This window comes from Triturus cristatus, chromosome 1_2 (genome assembly GCF_964204655.1).
Source record: "Triturus cristatus chromosome 1_2, aTriCri1.1, whole genome shotgun sequence".
In the NCBI taxonomy this organism is placed as follows: domain Eukaryota; kingdom Metazoa; phylum Chordata; class Amphibia; order Caudata; family Salamandridae; genus Triturus; species Triturus cristatus.
The window spans coordinates 128,225,823-128,242,596 of NC_140580.1; the positions used below are offsets into that span (position 1 = coordinate 128,225,823).

General features: G+C 47.4%; 1 pseudogene across 1 annotated transcript in view; it reads right to left on the reverse strand.

The window, feature by feature from the left end:
* LOC146866943 (lysine-specific demethylase 5B-like) overlaps positions 1-16,774 on the reverse strand; it is a 429,067-nt pseudogene that overhangs the window by 188,630 nt on the left and 223,663 nt on the right. Inside the window, exon 7 of the transcript XR_014966723.1 lies at positions 6,843-7,004. The product of XR_014966723.1 is annotated as a lysine-specific demethylase 5B-like (transcript). The remainder of the gene's footprint in view (positions 1-6,842; positions 7,005-16,774) is intronic.

The following is a 16,774-nucleotide window of genomic DNA, read 5'->3' on the forward strand; positions in this document are numbered from 1 at the left end:
CTTAATAGGTACAGGGTGTACAGAGTCCACAGACCCAAAGGGTTTAACAGAGGTTAAAGTTAGATATAACCTTACTCTCCAAAGTGGTAGCCTGGTCGAGCAGTAAGGCAGTATCAGAGGACAGTGTAAAGCATTTGTTGTACACACTCAGTCAGCAAATAGTTCCACACACTCAATAACTGAACTCTAGGCCAATGGTTTGTATATAAAAAATATATGCTTGTTTTTTTTTTTAGAACCAACACTTGGAATTAAAATATACTTTCTCGACAGGAGATGTTTCATAAAAATACTTTTGTATATGTAATAGACTTTTTAGTAAACAGTTACAAGTAGTTGCAGTAGGCAACTCTATTTCTAAACACAATACATTGAGCCCAATGATAAATTCAAATTATATGTAACAGATTACTTTGTAGATTACTTTTGTAATTCCAGGCTTGGATCCTAGATCCAGTCCTGGGTCAGTTCTCAGAATCAGCTGTTGAAAGTCGACTTTGGTACTGTAATGATTTTTAACTAATATTTAGCTATTTCAAAAGTTAGCACTTACAAAATATTTCAGAGCAAACAATCAATGATTCCCTATGGAAGGAAATGAAGGTTACAGGTACAGTAGGTTATCGTTACTTTTGTAATCCAGTACTGGGTGTCTAGACTCAGTACTGGGACCTTTATCCAAAACAGGTAAGTAATTACGTTTTCAGATGGTATACGATTTTTGATGAATATTTAGAAATTGCAGAAATCAACACTTAGAAGAAATTTCACAGAAAAGCAGTCAATGGTTTCCTATGGAAGAAAAATGAGTTAAAGGTAAGTATAGTTGTGGGTACTTTTCAGAGTCAGTGCTGGGCACCAAGATCCAGCACTGGGAGCTCACCTAAGAGCAGGTGAGTAAATTCGTTTTTGTCGGCTGATTTTTGGTGATTTGAAGATTTGAAAAGTCCACACTTAGAAGAATTTTCAAGAAAAAGCCAGTCAATGTTACCCTATGAGGAAAATGAAGTTAGTGGTTTAAGGGTAAGTACTCGACTGGCAGAGTTGAAGTTCTGGGCATAGACTCAGGGGTCCCCCAGTGTCAGGTAGGTACAGTTAGTTCACCCTCAGCGGTTTCAGGACGGCCGGGTGCAGAGAGAGTTAGGCCCAATGTTATCCTATGAGGGATAGGGGGGCCTTGGTTGGTGGCTGCTGTCTGGCAAGCCACGCGGCTGTGGGAGCTGGGCTCCTGGTCACTTACTCAGGGCAAGTGGGGAAGTAGGTTAGAGTAGAGTTTTCACTGCCAGGGTGGCTGGGTGCAGGGTGCTTTTGAGCCGTCGGGCGCTCAATTGGTTTCTATGGGAAATCTCCGGTTTGGAAAAAGACTGCAGGCTCGGGGACGAGGACTCTTCAGGTGCCACTACCACTTCGAGGGGTAAGTTGGGTAGTTGGAGGATAGGTAGGTACCCCGGGATCGAGCACAGAGGGCCGTGGGGCGCCGGGTGCTGGGGTGCCTTTTGGTGTCGGGAAATCTTACCCTCTGTTGATCGCGGTTGGGGTGGCACTCTGTTCTGAGGCTGCAGGCTTCTCCAGGATTGTCGAGGGGGGTCCTTGGGTGCCGGACTCGGGGTCACAGTCGCCGTGGGGTCGTCCTCGTGGGTTTAGTTCACTCCGGCACCGGCCAGGCTTGGCAGGTGCAGAGTGGGTGCAGAGTGGGCTGGGATCGCGGTTCCGGGCTGCTGCCAGGGGTGAAAGGTAGGTTCTGAGTAGAGCCTCTACTCATGGGAGTCCCAGGGAATCAGAGTTCAAAGGTAGCCAGGTCCTCCGGGGTTTCTGAGGTTGCTGGCCACAAGAGATGCCGCGCTGGAGCAGGAGCAGGTTCGAGGGTCGACAGGCCGGTAGGGCTGGGGCCAAAGCAGTTGGTGTCTTCCTCTTTTTAGCAGCTGCAGGGCAGGTCTTTGTTCTTCTTGCTCATTTTGTAGTTTTGAATCTGGGATCTGGGGAAGGAAGGTTCAGGGTGCCCCTAAATACTAGATTTAGGGGCATTACAGGTAGGTGAAGGCCAGGGACCAATGGGTCCTTGTCCTGGGGTGGGTACACGCCCTATCCTGCCTCTCTCCTGTGGGAGGGGGGCAGTAGCCTAATCCTGATAGGGTAGGGCCTCCCATCTTCAAGATGGCGAGAGCCCGGAGATGTGCTTCACCTCGCCTCCCCCACCTGAGGGGTGGGGTGGGCAGGCTGGCACATCCCCTGTCCTTGTATGGGGTTTCCAGCCAAGCTTTCCGCCAGAGTGGGGGTTGCAGTGGCCTGGGGAAACTCCTAGAGGCTGCAGGCCTTTGAAGCTTCCCTTTGCTCATCCTGGGGGAGGAGATTTATCACCTCACCCAGGATGTGCATTGTTGCAGGCCCGGGAGAGCAGGGGCTCTCCCACCCAGGGGTCCAGCAACGTGTCTGCTGTGTGGCAGCCTGGGCAGCCTCAGAGCAGACGTGGATTGTAGGTTAGTTGTAAGGAGGCATCTGTAAGATGCCCTCTGGGGTGCTCGGTACATTAAATCCCACACTGGCATCAGTGTGGGTTTAATGTGCTGAGAAGTTTGATACCAAACTTCCCAGTCTTCAGTGTTGCCATTATGGTGCTGTGGAGCTCGTGTTTGATGAGCTCTCAGCACCATGTACTCTTAAATGGCAGCACTGCACTTACAGTGCCCTGGAATGGACCTGGGTACTGTAGGGGCACAGGGCTCCTGCTCCTGTGCCCACACCATGGGCATAAGGCACCCAGCCAGAGGGGTGGCTGACATATGCCTTGGCAGTGTAGGTAATGGGCATGGCACACAAAGATGTGTGCCATGTCGACTCTTCATTTTTGTCCTGCACCCAGACACTCAGCCTGCAAAGGCAGTGTGTGTGTGTAAGGGTACAGGGCCTCTAAGGGTGGCACAATGAGTGCTGCAGCCCTTAGGGGCCTTCCCTGGTCACAAGGCCCTGGGTACCTAGGGTACCATTTACCAGGGGCTGACATGTGGCCAGGGTTTGCCAATTTGGAGTTTGTGTGTTTTAAGTAAGGAACATAGGCCCTGGGCACCTGATTGGCAGGAGTCCAGGGTACACTCAGTCAAAGTACATTCAGCAATTTAGCAAAAAGTGGGGGCATACCATGCAAGAAAGATGGCACTTTCTCACAGTACACACTGCGGTGGCGGAGGTGGCAGCAAGGGACCTTGTGGTGCCGTGGCCGGAGCCAGCGGTGTAGGATCAAGCGGCGCCGGGGCCAGATCCACCGGCGCCGATGGCCCAACAGGATCCGGACACGGGACCATGGGGCCCGAGGGCGCACCGGCGGGAGCCCGAGGCCTAAACAGGCGGTCCAAGGTGGCAATAAATTCTTGCACCTGAGCGGGAGTTGCTGACGGACCAGGGTAAGGTGGGTAGGCCGCGGGACTCCCAGGCTCCGAAGGAGACACAGGGGCAGAACCCCCTGTCCCCCTCGTCCGCATACGGGGATCAATAGGGGGACATCGGAGAGCGACAACGCTTCTTCGACTTCTTTTTGTGTCGTCTCTTACCCGAATCCGAGGGTGAAGACTTGCAGCCCGAGGAGTGATGATGGTGGCCCCGCGAGCGTTCCCTGGAGCGGCCCCTAGACCGCGAACGGCGTGGGGACGAGTGCCGGACTTCAAACAGCTTCCGGCGCCGCTCCCTCAAGGCCTTCCGGGCCATGGCCAAACAGTCCATGCAGGCCTGGAAGTCGTCGTCGCTCTCCAGGCAGTAGAGAGACATTGCGGGGGTCCGCCACAGACATATTGCACCGGCAGGCCCTACAAGACTTTAAACCAGGCATCCCTATGACACCAACTCAAACTTACAGGAGACAAAAAGTGTCAAAAAGATAGTAAAAAAGCGACTATGGTACGTTCTCTAACTGGATCTGCGCTTACTGGCGCGGAAAAAGGAAGAACTGACGTCAGCGCACATGGGTGGCACCTAAGTAGTCTCCGTGACGTCATCTCGGCGCATACGATGCCAGCAACGGACGCGGAGCCGCACAACGCCACCTACTGACGCGCAGGGGTACTACTAACGAAAAAACTTTCCGGATCCAGTTTGACGCCTGGGGTAGTCTAAGGTAAGGAATCTATCACTAACGTGTCTCTTTCAGATGAAGAAGTTACTCCAACAGACTTTCCTACATTTCATTCTCTGAGATAGCAAAGGTGTGAAAGAGGGGTGGCTGACATATGGCTTGGCAGTGTAGGTAATGGGCATGTTACACAGAGATGTGTGCCATGTCGACTCTTCATTTTTGTCCTGCACCCAGACACTCAGCCTGCAAAGGCAGTGTGTGTGTGTAAGGGTACAGGGCCTCTAAGGGTGGCACAATGAGTGCTGCAGCCCTTAGGGGCCTTCCCTGGTCACAAGGCCCTGGGTACCTAGGGTACCATTTACCAGGGGCTGACATGTGGCCAGGGTTTGCCAATTTGGAGTGTGTGTGTTTTAAGGAAGGAACATAGGCCCTGGGCACCTGATTGGCGGGAGTCCAGGGTACACTCAGTCAAAGTACATTCAGCAATTTAGCAAAAAGTGGGGGCATACCATGCAAGAAAGATGGCACTTTCTCACACTACACACTGCGGTGGCGGAGGTGGCAGCAAGGGACCTTGTGGTGCCGTGGCCGGAGCCAGCGGTGCAGGATCAAGCGGCGCCGGGGCCAGATCCACCGGCGCCGACGGCCCAACAGGATCCGGACACGGGTCCATGGGGCCCGAGGGCGCGCCGGAGGGAGCCCGAGGCCTAAACAGGCGGTCCAAGGTGGCAATAAATTCTTGCACCTGAGCGGGAGTCGCTGACGGACCAGGGTAAGGTGGGTAGGCCGCTGGACTCCCAGGCTCCGAAGGAGACACAGGGGCAGAACCCCCTGTCCCCCTCGTCCGCATACGGGGATCAATAGGGGGACATCGGAGAGCGACAACGCTTCTTCGACTTCTTTTTGTGTCGTCTCTTACCCGAATCCGAGGGTGAAGACTTGCAGCCCGAGGAGTGATGATGGTGGCCCCGCGAGCGTTCCCTGGAGCGGCCCCTAGACCGCGAACGGCGTGGGGACGAGTGCCGGACTTCAAACAGCTTCCGGCGCCGCTCCCTCAAGGCCTTCCGGGCCATGGCCAAACAGTCCATGCAGGCCTGGAAGTCGTCATCGCTCTCCAGGCAGTAGAGAGACATTGCGGGGGTCCGCCACAGACATATTGCACCGGCAGGCCCTACAAGACTTTAAACCAGGCATCCCTATGACACCAACTCAAACTTACAGGAGACAAAAAGTGTCAAAAAGATAGTCAAAAAGCGACTAAGGTACGTTCTCTAACTGGATCTGCGCTTACTGGCGCGGAAAAAGGAAGAACCGACGTCAGCGCACATGGGTGGCACCTAAGTAGTCTCCGTGACGTCATCTCGGCGCATACGACGCCAGCAACGGACGCGGAGCCGCACAATGCCACCTACTGACGCGCAGGGGTACTACTAACGAAAAAACTTTCCGGATCCAGTTTGACGCATGGGGTAGTCTAAGGTAAGGAATCTATCACTAACGTGTCTCTTTCAGATGAAGAAGTTACTCCAACAGACTTTCCTACATTTCATTCTCTGAGATAGCAAAGGTGTGAAAGAGGGGTGGGTTTCGCTTTAATCATAAGAGGTCTGGCCAAAATTATAAATGGCAGACTTTAGGGTGGACCCATGGAGCCCAAGGAGAAAGAGCATAGCCAAACCTCTCTGGAACACTCTCGAAAAGATAGGACTCAGTACACTGAGTTGAATCAGCCATTCAGTGTTGGAAACAGCGGTTGTGAGGGACAACGAGTTGAGACCACTTACAATCATTATCGAGTTGCCAATATTAAGTAAAGTGCTCACTCACATGTCAGACAGTTGATAGAATTTAAGACGACACAAAGACAAAGACTGCAGTTAAAGAACCCCGCTCTTGTCTCGACCTGCCTTCATTTGAATCTTGGGAAAGTAGTATCTTCCTAAAGCATTAAATCTCATCTAGGAATTCCTCTTGCTGTGAAGATAACATTTCATAGAGATGGGGAAAAGTAAAGTCCCAGAAATAGAATCAGTGTGACGTCATGAGAAAGCCAGGCAACTCCACCTGACACTCATCTTTTGACTGTGGTCCTAAAAGAAATTGGGGCAAGTCTTGTTCCACACCTGTGGCCTTCTGTCCAAACAAAGGAATGGTCCCTGAAGCTTAAAGATATTTCAAACTCCAGAGATGGGGGTTTAAAAGGCCAGCAAGAACAATTTTTTTTAAACCACTTGACTAGGGCCCATTGTCTGTTTCAAAGACGCCAAAGATGAATTAACTATTAAATACTAGGGGCTATGTTTTAAACACACAACCAGGGCACTAATGCCGTAAATCCTTTTCTCCAAAAATGCAATACATTAATTTAGTTTTGGGTTATAATAATCTAGGATTGTCTTTCTTTCATGGAAATTAGTTTGGAAATTGTACTGCGTGAATGTTTTTTAGTACTTGTGTTCATACACCATATGCGCTTTCTCTGAGGAAAGTCATGCTGCTTGTGCCAAGCTACAAAGGGTAAGATTTGAAAGCCTTATTTTTAAGCAGTAACTTCATTTTAGAAATTGGGAGCTCAGCCATAGCAAACAAGACTAAAGAATCTCAGCCCCATACTTTCACAATCGATTATCCTACAAGTTTCTTTTCCAAAACAAAGCAATAACAAACGTTATTAAAAGTCTTCTGGAAATATTTGCCAATGGGCTCGCCTAAGGCTTGCAAGACTAGGGGGCTTCCAAAAAAAAAAAAATTATGTTACAGCGCAGAATAGAATACATACAGCTGCTGCAGTGTCCTTGCTTTCAGATAGCGCACTTTCTAAATCAGCCAGGCTCTCCAACTTGGCAAATACTTTCTTTCCACTCAGTCCTGGTGGTTCATTCAGTTTCTTCTGTTTCCTTTTATGTGCCACAACGCCAACATCACATCTGGGGCAAAGCACCTACGTGACAAAGCAAATAACAGAAAGTTCTTCAGTGAAGGTACAGCTCAAAATTATATTTAGTTTGTATAATATAATACAATACAATAAAATACAGAATACAAGAACAAAATACTGTTATAATGCCATCCACTGGTTAAGGTTAATTTTTCCATGTGTCTGAAACTATCTTTTGAGAAGTGTGTAATGTCATTTGAAAGTTTATTTATTGGTTTCCTAGAAGAAACCAGGTAGCTCAGATGAATGGAGTTAATTATTACTGTGTTAAAAGAAACTGTGAGCAAACCCCTTGAGAAAAACACAAGCAATGAATAATAAGCCACACATCTTTTGAACTCGTATCGGATTGTTATCCAAATGATTACGAAGCTCCATTGGCTTATAATGAGTTAAACGACAAAAACTGTAAAGACAAGTGAGCATCAAATCCAGCATACTCTGGAACCACTAATCATAAACGTCTCCTGGGGACCTGTACATGGAAGATGGTCTCTATGATAACCGGGCAGGTCTCAACTGCCCTCAGAATCCTTTGCCTAGGCTGGTTAATATGTAGTTCCAAAGTTAACTGCACATCTCAAGGAGAGCTGTAGATTAGTTTTCACCTAGGTGATGGAGAAAGAGTGCGTTACTTACCTGTAACTGCAGTTATCCAGTATTGGTATCTTTCATAGATTCACATGCCTGAATCATTCCCTGTCGTCGGGATGGGAGTCCCCAGTACATAAATAAAGTAATGTCCCATTAGACATATATAGTAATAGGCCAAGGGTCTCACATTAGTAACAACTCCATGTCCTTTTGTAAAAAGGACCAAACTCTAGAGAAGAGCCAATCAGCTATCACCACCCTCTGGAACCCACCTGGAAAGAGCTCTAGTCCCTCAGATTTTCGGAAGCACAGTGCTAAGAAGGTGTATCACTGAGAGAACTAGGTGAGCCCTTTCAGGGGAGGCGGGTGGGTTGCATGTGAATCTATGAAAGATACCAATACTGGAAAACTGCAGTTACAGGTAAGTAACGCATTCCTTATCCAGTATTAGGGTATCTTTCATAGATTCACATGCCTGAATAAGAGTAGTAAGCAATGATAAGCACATTTCGGATGGTACAGCATATAAAAATTCATCAGATAATAACATATCAATGTAAAACATAGAAAGTACCAAAGGTCAATCAAAGAAACCATTATGGAACACAATATAGAAATGTGCGTATAAAAGAAAGGATGGTGGGATGAAAAAAGGGCTCACCTCTAGCGAAATAGATGTCGCAACACCGCCTGTACCACCGCAGCATCCTTCATGAGTTCCGTATCCAAGCAGTAATGCTTGGTAAATGTATGCGGCGTCTTCCATTTTGCCGCTCTGCAAATGTCTGTGATAGGGACACCCGCAAAGAGTACCATGGAAGTAGACATCGCTCTAGTGGAATGGGCTCGAACCGTGTAACACAAGGGGTGGCCCGCTTGCTGATGACAAAAAGTAATAGCTCCAGAGATCCAACGAGAGATACTTTGTTTAGTCAGTGGAAGACCTTTCCTAGGTCGACTGTAAGCCACAAAGAGTTGGTTGGATTTGCGGAACGATTTTGTCCTGTGAAGATAGAATTTAAGGCAGCGTTTAAGGTCTAGAGAGTGTAGAGTTCTTTCTGCCGCCGTTTGAGGATTTGGAAAAAAGGTCCATAAGACTATAGGTTCATTGAGGTGAAAGTCTGACAGGACTTTGGGCACGAATTTAGGATTAGTCCGCAGTATGACCCTGTCATCTTTGAACTGAAAAAAAGGGTCTTGAACTGAGAATGCATGGAGCTCACTTACACGCCTGGCAGAGGTAAGGGCTAGAAGGAGTGCTGTCTTCCAAGAAAGATACTGTTGCAACTCAGGAGCCAAGCCGATAACTTGAGAGATGCTGGATCCGGATGTAGGACTTGCTCCCGGTTCATTGTGAGGAGAGTGGGAAACGGTTTCAAAGAGATCGGCGGCTCCAGAGAGAGAAGATGGAGCTCCGTGAACCAATGCTGACGCGGCCACGCCGGAGCTATTAGGATTAGCGTGCAGGGTTCTGTCTTCATTTTTCTGAGGACCCTGGGAATCAGGGTAATCGATGGAAAAGCGTATGCAAAGACGTTGAATCACGCAATCGAAAATGCATTCCCTAGAGATCCTCGTTGGGGATGCCAGCTTGCGTAATTTTGGCATTTGGCGTTCGGTTTGGTAGCAAATAGGTCCAGGAGAGGAGTACCCCATTGGGAGAATATGCGGTCGAGAGTCCGCTGGTTCAACTCCCATTCGTGGCATGTTGTTTTTTGCCTGCTTAGAGAATCAGCCAGTACGTTGTCTGTACCTGGAACATATTCCGCTCGAAGGGAAATGTTGTGATGGAGTAACCAGTTCCAGATCTTTTGAGATTCGTGAGATAGTGTCAGGGAACTAGTCCCTCCCTGCTTGGTCAGGTAGTGCATCGTCGTAGTATTGTCCGTCCGGACAGGCACTAGAGAACCTTTGATCCTGGGAAGGAACGCCAGGAGAGCCAGATAGACAGCTTGTAGCTCGAGGAGGTTTATGTGAAGCTTTCGTTCAGCAGGAGACCACTTCCCGCTGATTCGAAGTTTCTGGAGGAAAGGTCCCCAACCCTCCAGGGACGCATCTGTTGTGATGACCTGTGGAGCAGCCTGGAGCAAGAAAGGCAGACCTTGCGAAAGATTCCGTGGACGAGTCCACCACTGCAGAGCAGTGACCATCTGAGGGGTCACTTGAATGACATCGTCGAAGGATCCTTCGGATTGAATCCATTGAGCCGACAGTGCTTCCTGGAGAGGGCGCATGTGGAGGCGACAGTAAGGAACAAGCAGAATACAGGATGACATCATTCCGAGAAGGGATTTGAAGATGCGTACCGAGAGAGACTTCATGGATTTTATGTGACTTGCCAAATGAAGAAGATTGTTCTGTCGCTCTTATGATGGGAAAGCCTTAATTCTGGGTTGTGTCGAGAGTAGCACCCAGAAAGGTTATCTGCTGAGAAGGCTGGAGAACGGACTTATCCTGATTCAGAGGGAGTCCTAGGTGACTGAAAAGCTGCAGACAGGCGTCGGAAGACCTGGTCGCACCGTCCAGAGAAGGAACCTTGACGAGCCAGTCGTCGAGATAGGGAAAGACCTGATTGTGTTGCTGTCTGAGATATGCTACCACTGGAGAGAGGCATTTCGTAAAAATGCGTGGAGCCGACTTGAGTCCAAAGGGCAGGACTCGGAACTGGTAATGTCTGCCTGCCACGGCGAACCTCAGGAATTTTTTGTGGTTTCTGTGGATATGGATATGGAAATAGGCATTCTGAAGATTCAAAGACACCATGTAGTTGTTTGCTTTGAGAAGGTGCAGCACTTCTTGGATGGTAACCATGTGAAACTACTGTTTCTTTAAAAATTTGTTGAGACTTCTCAAGTCCAGGATTGGTCTCCATTTCTCCTCCTTTTTGCGCACCAGGAAAAAACGGGAGTAAAACCCTTTCCCCCGCTGACGAAGAGGAACACTTTCTATAGATCCCTTCTGGAGCATGAGTGAAAGTTCCAGGAGCAAAGGGTGGAGATTTTTGTGAAGCATAGGGTGAGGAGGGGTCTGGGGAGGAGTGTGAATAAACTCTAGTGAATGTCCAAACTGTATCATTTGAAGAACCTAGCGATCCGTTGTTATTTGTTTCCAATTGTTTAGGAAGTGGGTAACCCTTCCTCCAACTTTGAAGGGTGGAGAGGAGATGGGGATCGACGGTAGAGGAAAGTCATTGCCGCCGAGCAGCGTCCTTCTGTCGTCCTCCTTTTTCTCGAAAGGAGGTTTTAGGGTAAGATGATTGCTGTTGTTGGTACTGTGGCCGATATTGTTGGTTGGAGGAGGAATAGGAAGGCCGATATTGTTGGTAACTTCCTCTGGTGGAAGATTGACCTCTACCCCTTGAGCCATGAAAAGGTTTTTTTTTTTTTTTAAATGAAGGTTACCCAAAGCCCTAGCTGTGTCAGTATCCTTTTTTATACCCTGAAGAGCCTCATCAATATGCGGGCCAAAGAGAAGCTGACCATCGTAGGGCATGTCCAGAATCTTTGTCTGGACTTCCGGCCGGAATGAAGTTGCCCTCAGCCAACCTTGGCGTCGTAGTACAGCAGCGCCAGCTAGTTGAGGAAAACCAGTAGAGGCGCTATCCATCGCACAATCGATCTCGGAAGCCGAACGTTCGCCCTCCAGCAAGATCTTCTTTGCTTCTTCCCTCGAGTCATCCGGCAAGGCTCCCAAGTATGGAGCAATGTCCGCCCACATCTGCCTGCTATAGCGCCCTAATAACGCTAAAGAATTTGACGCACGTACTGTCAATGCAGACATCGAAGAAAAACGTTTTCCAATATTATCAAGTCGTCTGCCTTCTTTGTCAGGAGGAGCAGACAGTGGGGCAGCAGGGTTTCTAGATTTTCTCTGAGCAGCCTGAGTGAGCTTTGGATGTCCGGTAAGGCAGGCTGGAGCAGTGTCCGGAGCTCTGTATTTTTTGTCCAGCTGAGGCAACACTGGAGGAATCGAAGATGGATTGAGCATTATTTTTACACCCTGATCCCAGATGTAGTCAATAATAAGGACTGATTGTACAGACTTTTTGAAAGGTTCTTTAAAGTCATAAAGGAAACAATCTTGTTGGTGAGAAGGCATAGGGATCTGGAAACGCTGTGCGGCTCTTTCCAAGACATTATGAAAACCCCCGATATCCTCCGGAGGCGAATCAGCTTGAGTAGGCACCGGAGACGCTGGACAAGGGATAACATAATCATCCCACTCATCATGAGTCGATTGAGAATCATGGAGTTCTCCCTCCTCTTGTTGCTCGTCATCCTCATCATCTGTGGAAGTTGGAGGTGGTGGCATGACCAGCACAGACAGTGGAGGAAGATGTGTAGGCTGCAGCCTTGACGGCGGAGAGACTACCGGAACAGGAGACGTAGCAGAAGTAGGAAATCTCTGTTTGTAGTCAGAAATCAGAAATTGGAGGTCAGAAACCAAAGACGCGGGCGGACAAACCATGGGAGATTGGGGAGGATGGCTGTCATCAGGATAATATGGCTGGTCTTCTGGTTCTTGTTCGTCATAGTCCGAACTCTCTTGGTACTTGACGTGGAGTTCGGAAGGACTTGCGGCAGCTCAGAACATACCACCATCGTCTGAATCTTCCGCCTCTTCCAAAAGGTGAGTCAGAGGTAACTTCTGGACCCTGCTAGGAGAAGTCAGGGCAGGTGTCAATGTGCGTTTTGTGATTTTGAAATGGACATACGCACTCTCCACTTTGGACTCTGGCGTCGTCGACGAGTCCGTCGTCTGTGTAGTCGTTGACAGTGAAGCACCAACTGGCACCATTGAAGGGAACGTCGACAAAGGTCCCGTCGACGGAGCCCTCGTCGACGGTGTCGTCGGCGGTGTTATCGTCAACGGAGCCCTCGTCAACAGTGTCGTTGACGGAGCCGTCATCGACGGGGTCGTCTTCGTCGTCGACGGGATAGACTTCGAGGAAACACTCTTCGTCTACATTGAGTAGCGATCGACGATGACTTTTTAATTTTTATCTTCGACGACACTGGTTTAGCAGCCGTCGACGAGGCAGAAGATGCCAAAGAGGTGGAGACGGTCGTCGTCGACGAAGTTATCCCCACAGGTGTAGATGGGGATTTTTTCACCGTCGACGAAGCCGTCGTTGACGAGGTGGAACCAGGCTTTTTAAAGGTATGAGGGACCTCCTGTGGAGAAACCTTTGATGGGAAAGCCTTAAGGGGAGCCTCTGAAGACTTTTTGTGCGTCTTCTTTTGAGGGGGCTGCAACGAAGGTCCCGGAGAAGCAACTCTGGGCCTTTTCTGAGAGGATTTTGAAGATGTAGAGCAGCCTTCACTCTCCTCAGAAGACAGGACTTGGTCTTTATCCTTAAACCTCTGCAGCCAAATTAGAAGGCGTCCCTCCCGATCTTTAAGGGTCTTTGAAGAAAAGGTATGACATACCTTACAGTCCTTTGAGGAGTGGTCCGGGTAAAGACAATAGAGGCAGTTTTTGTGTTGGTCATCAAAATGAAGACTCTTTTTACCACAGGAAGCGCAGGGCTTAAAAAGGCCTTTCTTAGGAGTATCTGCCATGAAGAGAGTGAGAACTCCACACACAAGAAGGAATCCTGAAGAAAACATCAGTGGAAATCCAGAAATGAAGGAAAACTGAGCAGAGCTCAGGGGAGACTCCCTTAGCACGACATGTGGTAGAAAATCTGAGGGACTAGAGCCCCTTCCAGGTGGGTTCCAGAGGGTGGTGATAGCCGATTGGCTCTTCTCTAGAGTTTGGTCCTTTTTACAAAAGGACATGGAGTTGTTACTAATGTGAGGCCATTGGCCTATTACTATATATGTCTAATGGGACATTACTTTATTTATGTACCAGGGACTCCCATCCCGACGACGGGAATGATTCAGGCATGTGAAACTATGAAAGATACCCTACTACTGGATAACCGCAGTATTGGTTGATATACACAAATACTATATAGCAAAAGAACCAGGCATGCCAATTCTTCAACCAAAAAGGATACATGTGCTTGTGTGAAGCACAATTGTAGGAAGCTGGCTCTGAATATACTATACCAAAGTGATAGTGTGCACAGAGTCCAGTTGAACCCTAAAGGTATGCAGAGGTAAAAGTAGATAGCATCTTACTCTCTTTGTGGTAGTGTGGTGGGGCAGTAAGGCTGTATCGGAGGATAGTGTTAAGCATTTGTTGGACACACTCAATTAGCAAATGATTGTCACACACTCAAAGACTGAACTCAGACCAATGTTGTTTGTATAAAAATATTCTTTTAGTTATTTTATTTCCTAGAATCAAGCAAGCCTGGCACAGGTAAGTGATAAGTACTTTGCAGTAATAATCAGTTTGCCAACAGTTTGTATTGCAGTTGTATATATGAAATGAAATGAAAAGTATAGCTTATATAGCGCAACTGTCAATCCTAACGGAGTCTCCTGGCGCTGTAGATAACTAAAGTCAGCTGTATCAGTTTGAAAGCTAAATCAGGGCCAGACAGCTGGCGTCTGCTTTTCCAAAAATCCAAGTCTTTAGAGCCTTTCTAAACTGCTCTTCCTGTTCTGTCGCTCTAAGTTCCTTTGGCATGCAAGTCCAGGCCTTTGCCCCCAATACCGTTGCCGATTTTCCTCCTTTGGTTGACAATTTGAAGCCAGAAACCTTAAGTAGATTTGCAGAGCTAGATCTAAGTGTCCTCGTTGTGATATATGGTTTGACTCTTGTAGAGAGGTATACAGGACCCAAGCGGCAAAATGCTCTGAACGTTGTCAATAGTAATTTAAACAAAATTCTTTTATGAATCGGGAGCCAGTGAAGGGTCTTCAGGGCGGCAGATGCACTACGAGGATGCCCTAGGACCAATCTGGCTGCTGCGTGCTGTACCACTTGTAGTCTCCTCGGGGTAGCTTTATTAATCTCTGCCAGGAGGCTATTACAGTAGTCCAGCCGTGATAATATAAGAGCCACTGCTACTGTTTTCCTCACGACAAGCGGGATCAAATTAAATAATTTTTTCAAAGTTTTGATGAGACCAAAACAGGTCCCTGTTACCTTTCGGGCATGCGGTTTAAAAGAAAGGGAAGAGTCAAACCATACTCCCAGATTTTTTGCAACCTCCACCGTTGATGGGGGGCTGCAGTATCATCTGGCCACCAATCCTTCGGTTGGAAAGAGTTGTTTTTTCCGATTGGAAGGATTTCTGTCTTATCAGTATTACAGCAGAGATGGTTATTTTTCATCCATTTGATGACTGCCGTAAAACAAGCTTTGAAATTTTCTTCAGCTCTCGTGGATTTCTCTTCCAGTGACAGAATCAGCTGGGTATCATCAGCATAAGATGTAATTTCGATCCCAAAAGTCGAGATCAACTTAATGAGTGGGGCTATATATATGTTAAATAAAAGAGGACTAAGAGAAGCCCCCTGTGGGACACCTGTAGTAACGGTATGTTCCGACGTTAGAAAGGATCCCAAAAAAACAACCTGCTTTCTATTTGACAGAAAAGATGTAATCCATGCCAATGCGAAGTCAGAAATGCCACAAGATCTCAGTCTGGCTAGCAGGATATTATGCGAAATGGTATCAAATGCGACAGACAGATCTAAAAGAATCAAGACTGCCTTCCTGCCACTGTCCGTTATGAATTTCAGGGTGTCCGATATCTCGAGTAACGCTGATTCTGTCGAATGTTTTGAGCGGAATCCAGATTGACGGGGATGAAAGATCAGAGTGGACTCCGAAAAACTAGAGAGTTCTTTATAAACTATTCTCTCTGTGATCTTACCTAAAATTGGTAACAGGGATATAGGCCTATAATTGGATAAATTAGATGAGTCTACATTCTGTTTTTTTTAAGTGGCTTCACAACGGCAAATTTCCATTCATCCGGTACTATGCCGGTAGCTAGGGAGGAATTCACGATGTTGATCACAGGATTCACAACATCGATAATATGATGTAAAAAAGTTGGGGGGCATGCGTCCAATGGAGAGCCTGATTTACAGGCTAATATCGCCTCTTTAGTCTGAGCTAGTGAGGCAGCTTGGAAGGCTTGAAGGACAGAGCTGTCCGTTCTATGGTCTAGCACCTTTCCCTCGGTTAAGTCCGGGGGGCTATGGATCTCAAAATTCCTTAATCTTGTTTTCAAAGTAAAGTGCGATTTCATTACATAGCATAAGGGACGGGGGGGATCTCAGAATGCAAAGCTTTGGGATCTGTAAAAGACTTTACAATTTTGAATATTTCTTTTTGGTTGTGCTTTGCCATAGTTATTCAATTATGAAAATATTCTTTTTTAGCCATTTTAATAGCCAAGTGATATTGTTTCCTAAACATTTTGAAGGTTTGCAAATTGGTTACTTCATATCCCCTTCTCAATTTGCGTTCAAGTTGTTTGCAATGCAGATGAAGTTCCGCCAGCTCTTTTGAAAGCCAAGGATCATTGTGGATTTTTCTTTTAGTATACGAGCAGAGCACTTAAGGGGATCTAGTTCCTTACCTATAGATGTTATCCAATTATGGAACCTATGCGAATCCTCTCCCGGTTCCCCCGTAAGTGTTGGAACCGTATCTTGGGCTGTTGCTAATAAGGAAGGATTTACGGCTAATAAATGCCATTTCCGCCTCGGTGCACCCGTGTTATTGTTCATGACTGCACAGTTCTTCTAAGGGATTAAAAAGGCAAAAGAAATAAAGCAGTGATCAGACCACACCTGTGGGATTGGATTTTCTATCTGAAGTGACGGGAAGTTGGTGCAAATGGCATCCAACGTATGTCTTGCTCTATGTGTTGGTCCCTGAACAACTTGTTTCATGCCAAGTAGGGTGACCATTTCCAGGAAAGATTAAACTCCTGGGCTGTTATTACATTCCAAATGCAAGTTAACATCTCCAAGCAATGAAAAATTTGAATATCTAAGTAATGCTTCACTGAGAGCATCCCCTAGTGAATCCAGGAAGAAATTACTGTTACCTGGAGAGCGATATAACAAAGCCCCAGAAAAGGAATTATTTATAGGACAGCAGAAGCTCATGTTTCTGCTCCTTTTAGCCCTTGTAGGATAAAGGTCTTCCATAGCAAGGTCTCTCTGTGTATAATGGCTACTCCCCCTCCCCTGCCATCCTCTCTGTCTTTCCTACACATAGTGAAGTTGGGGGGCAAGGCGACCGCAATATCCGGATTACAG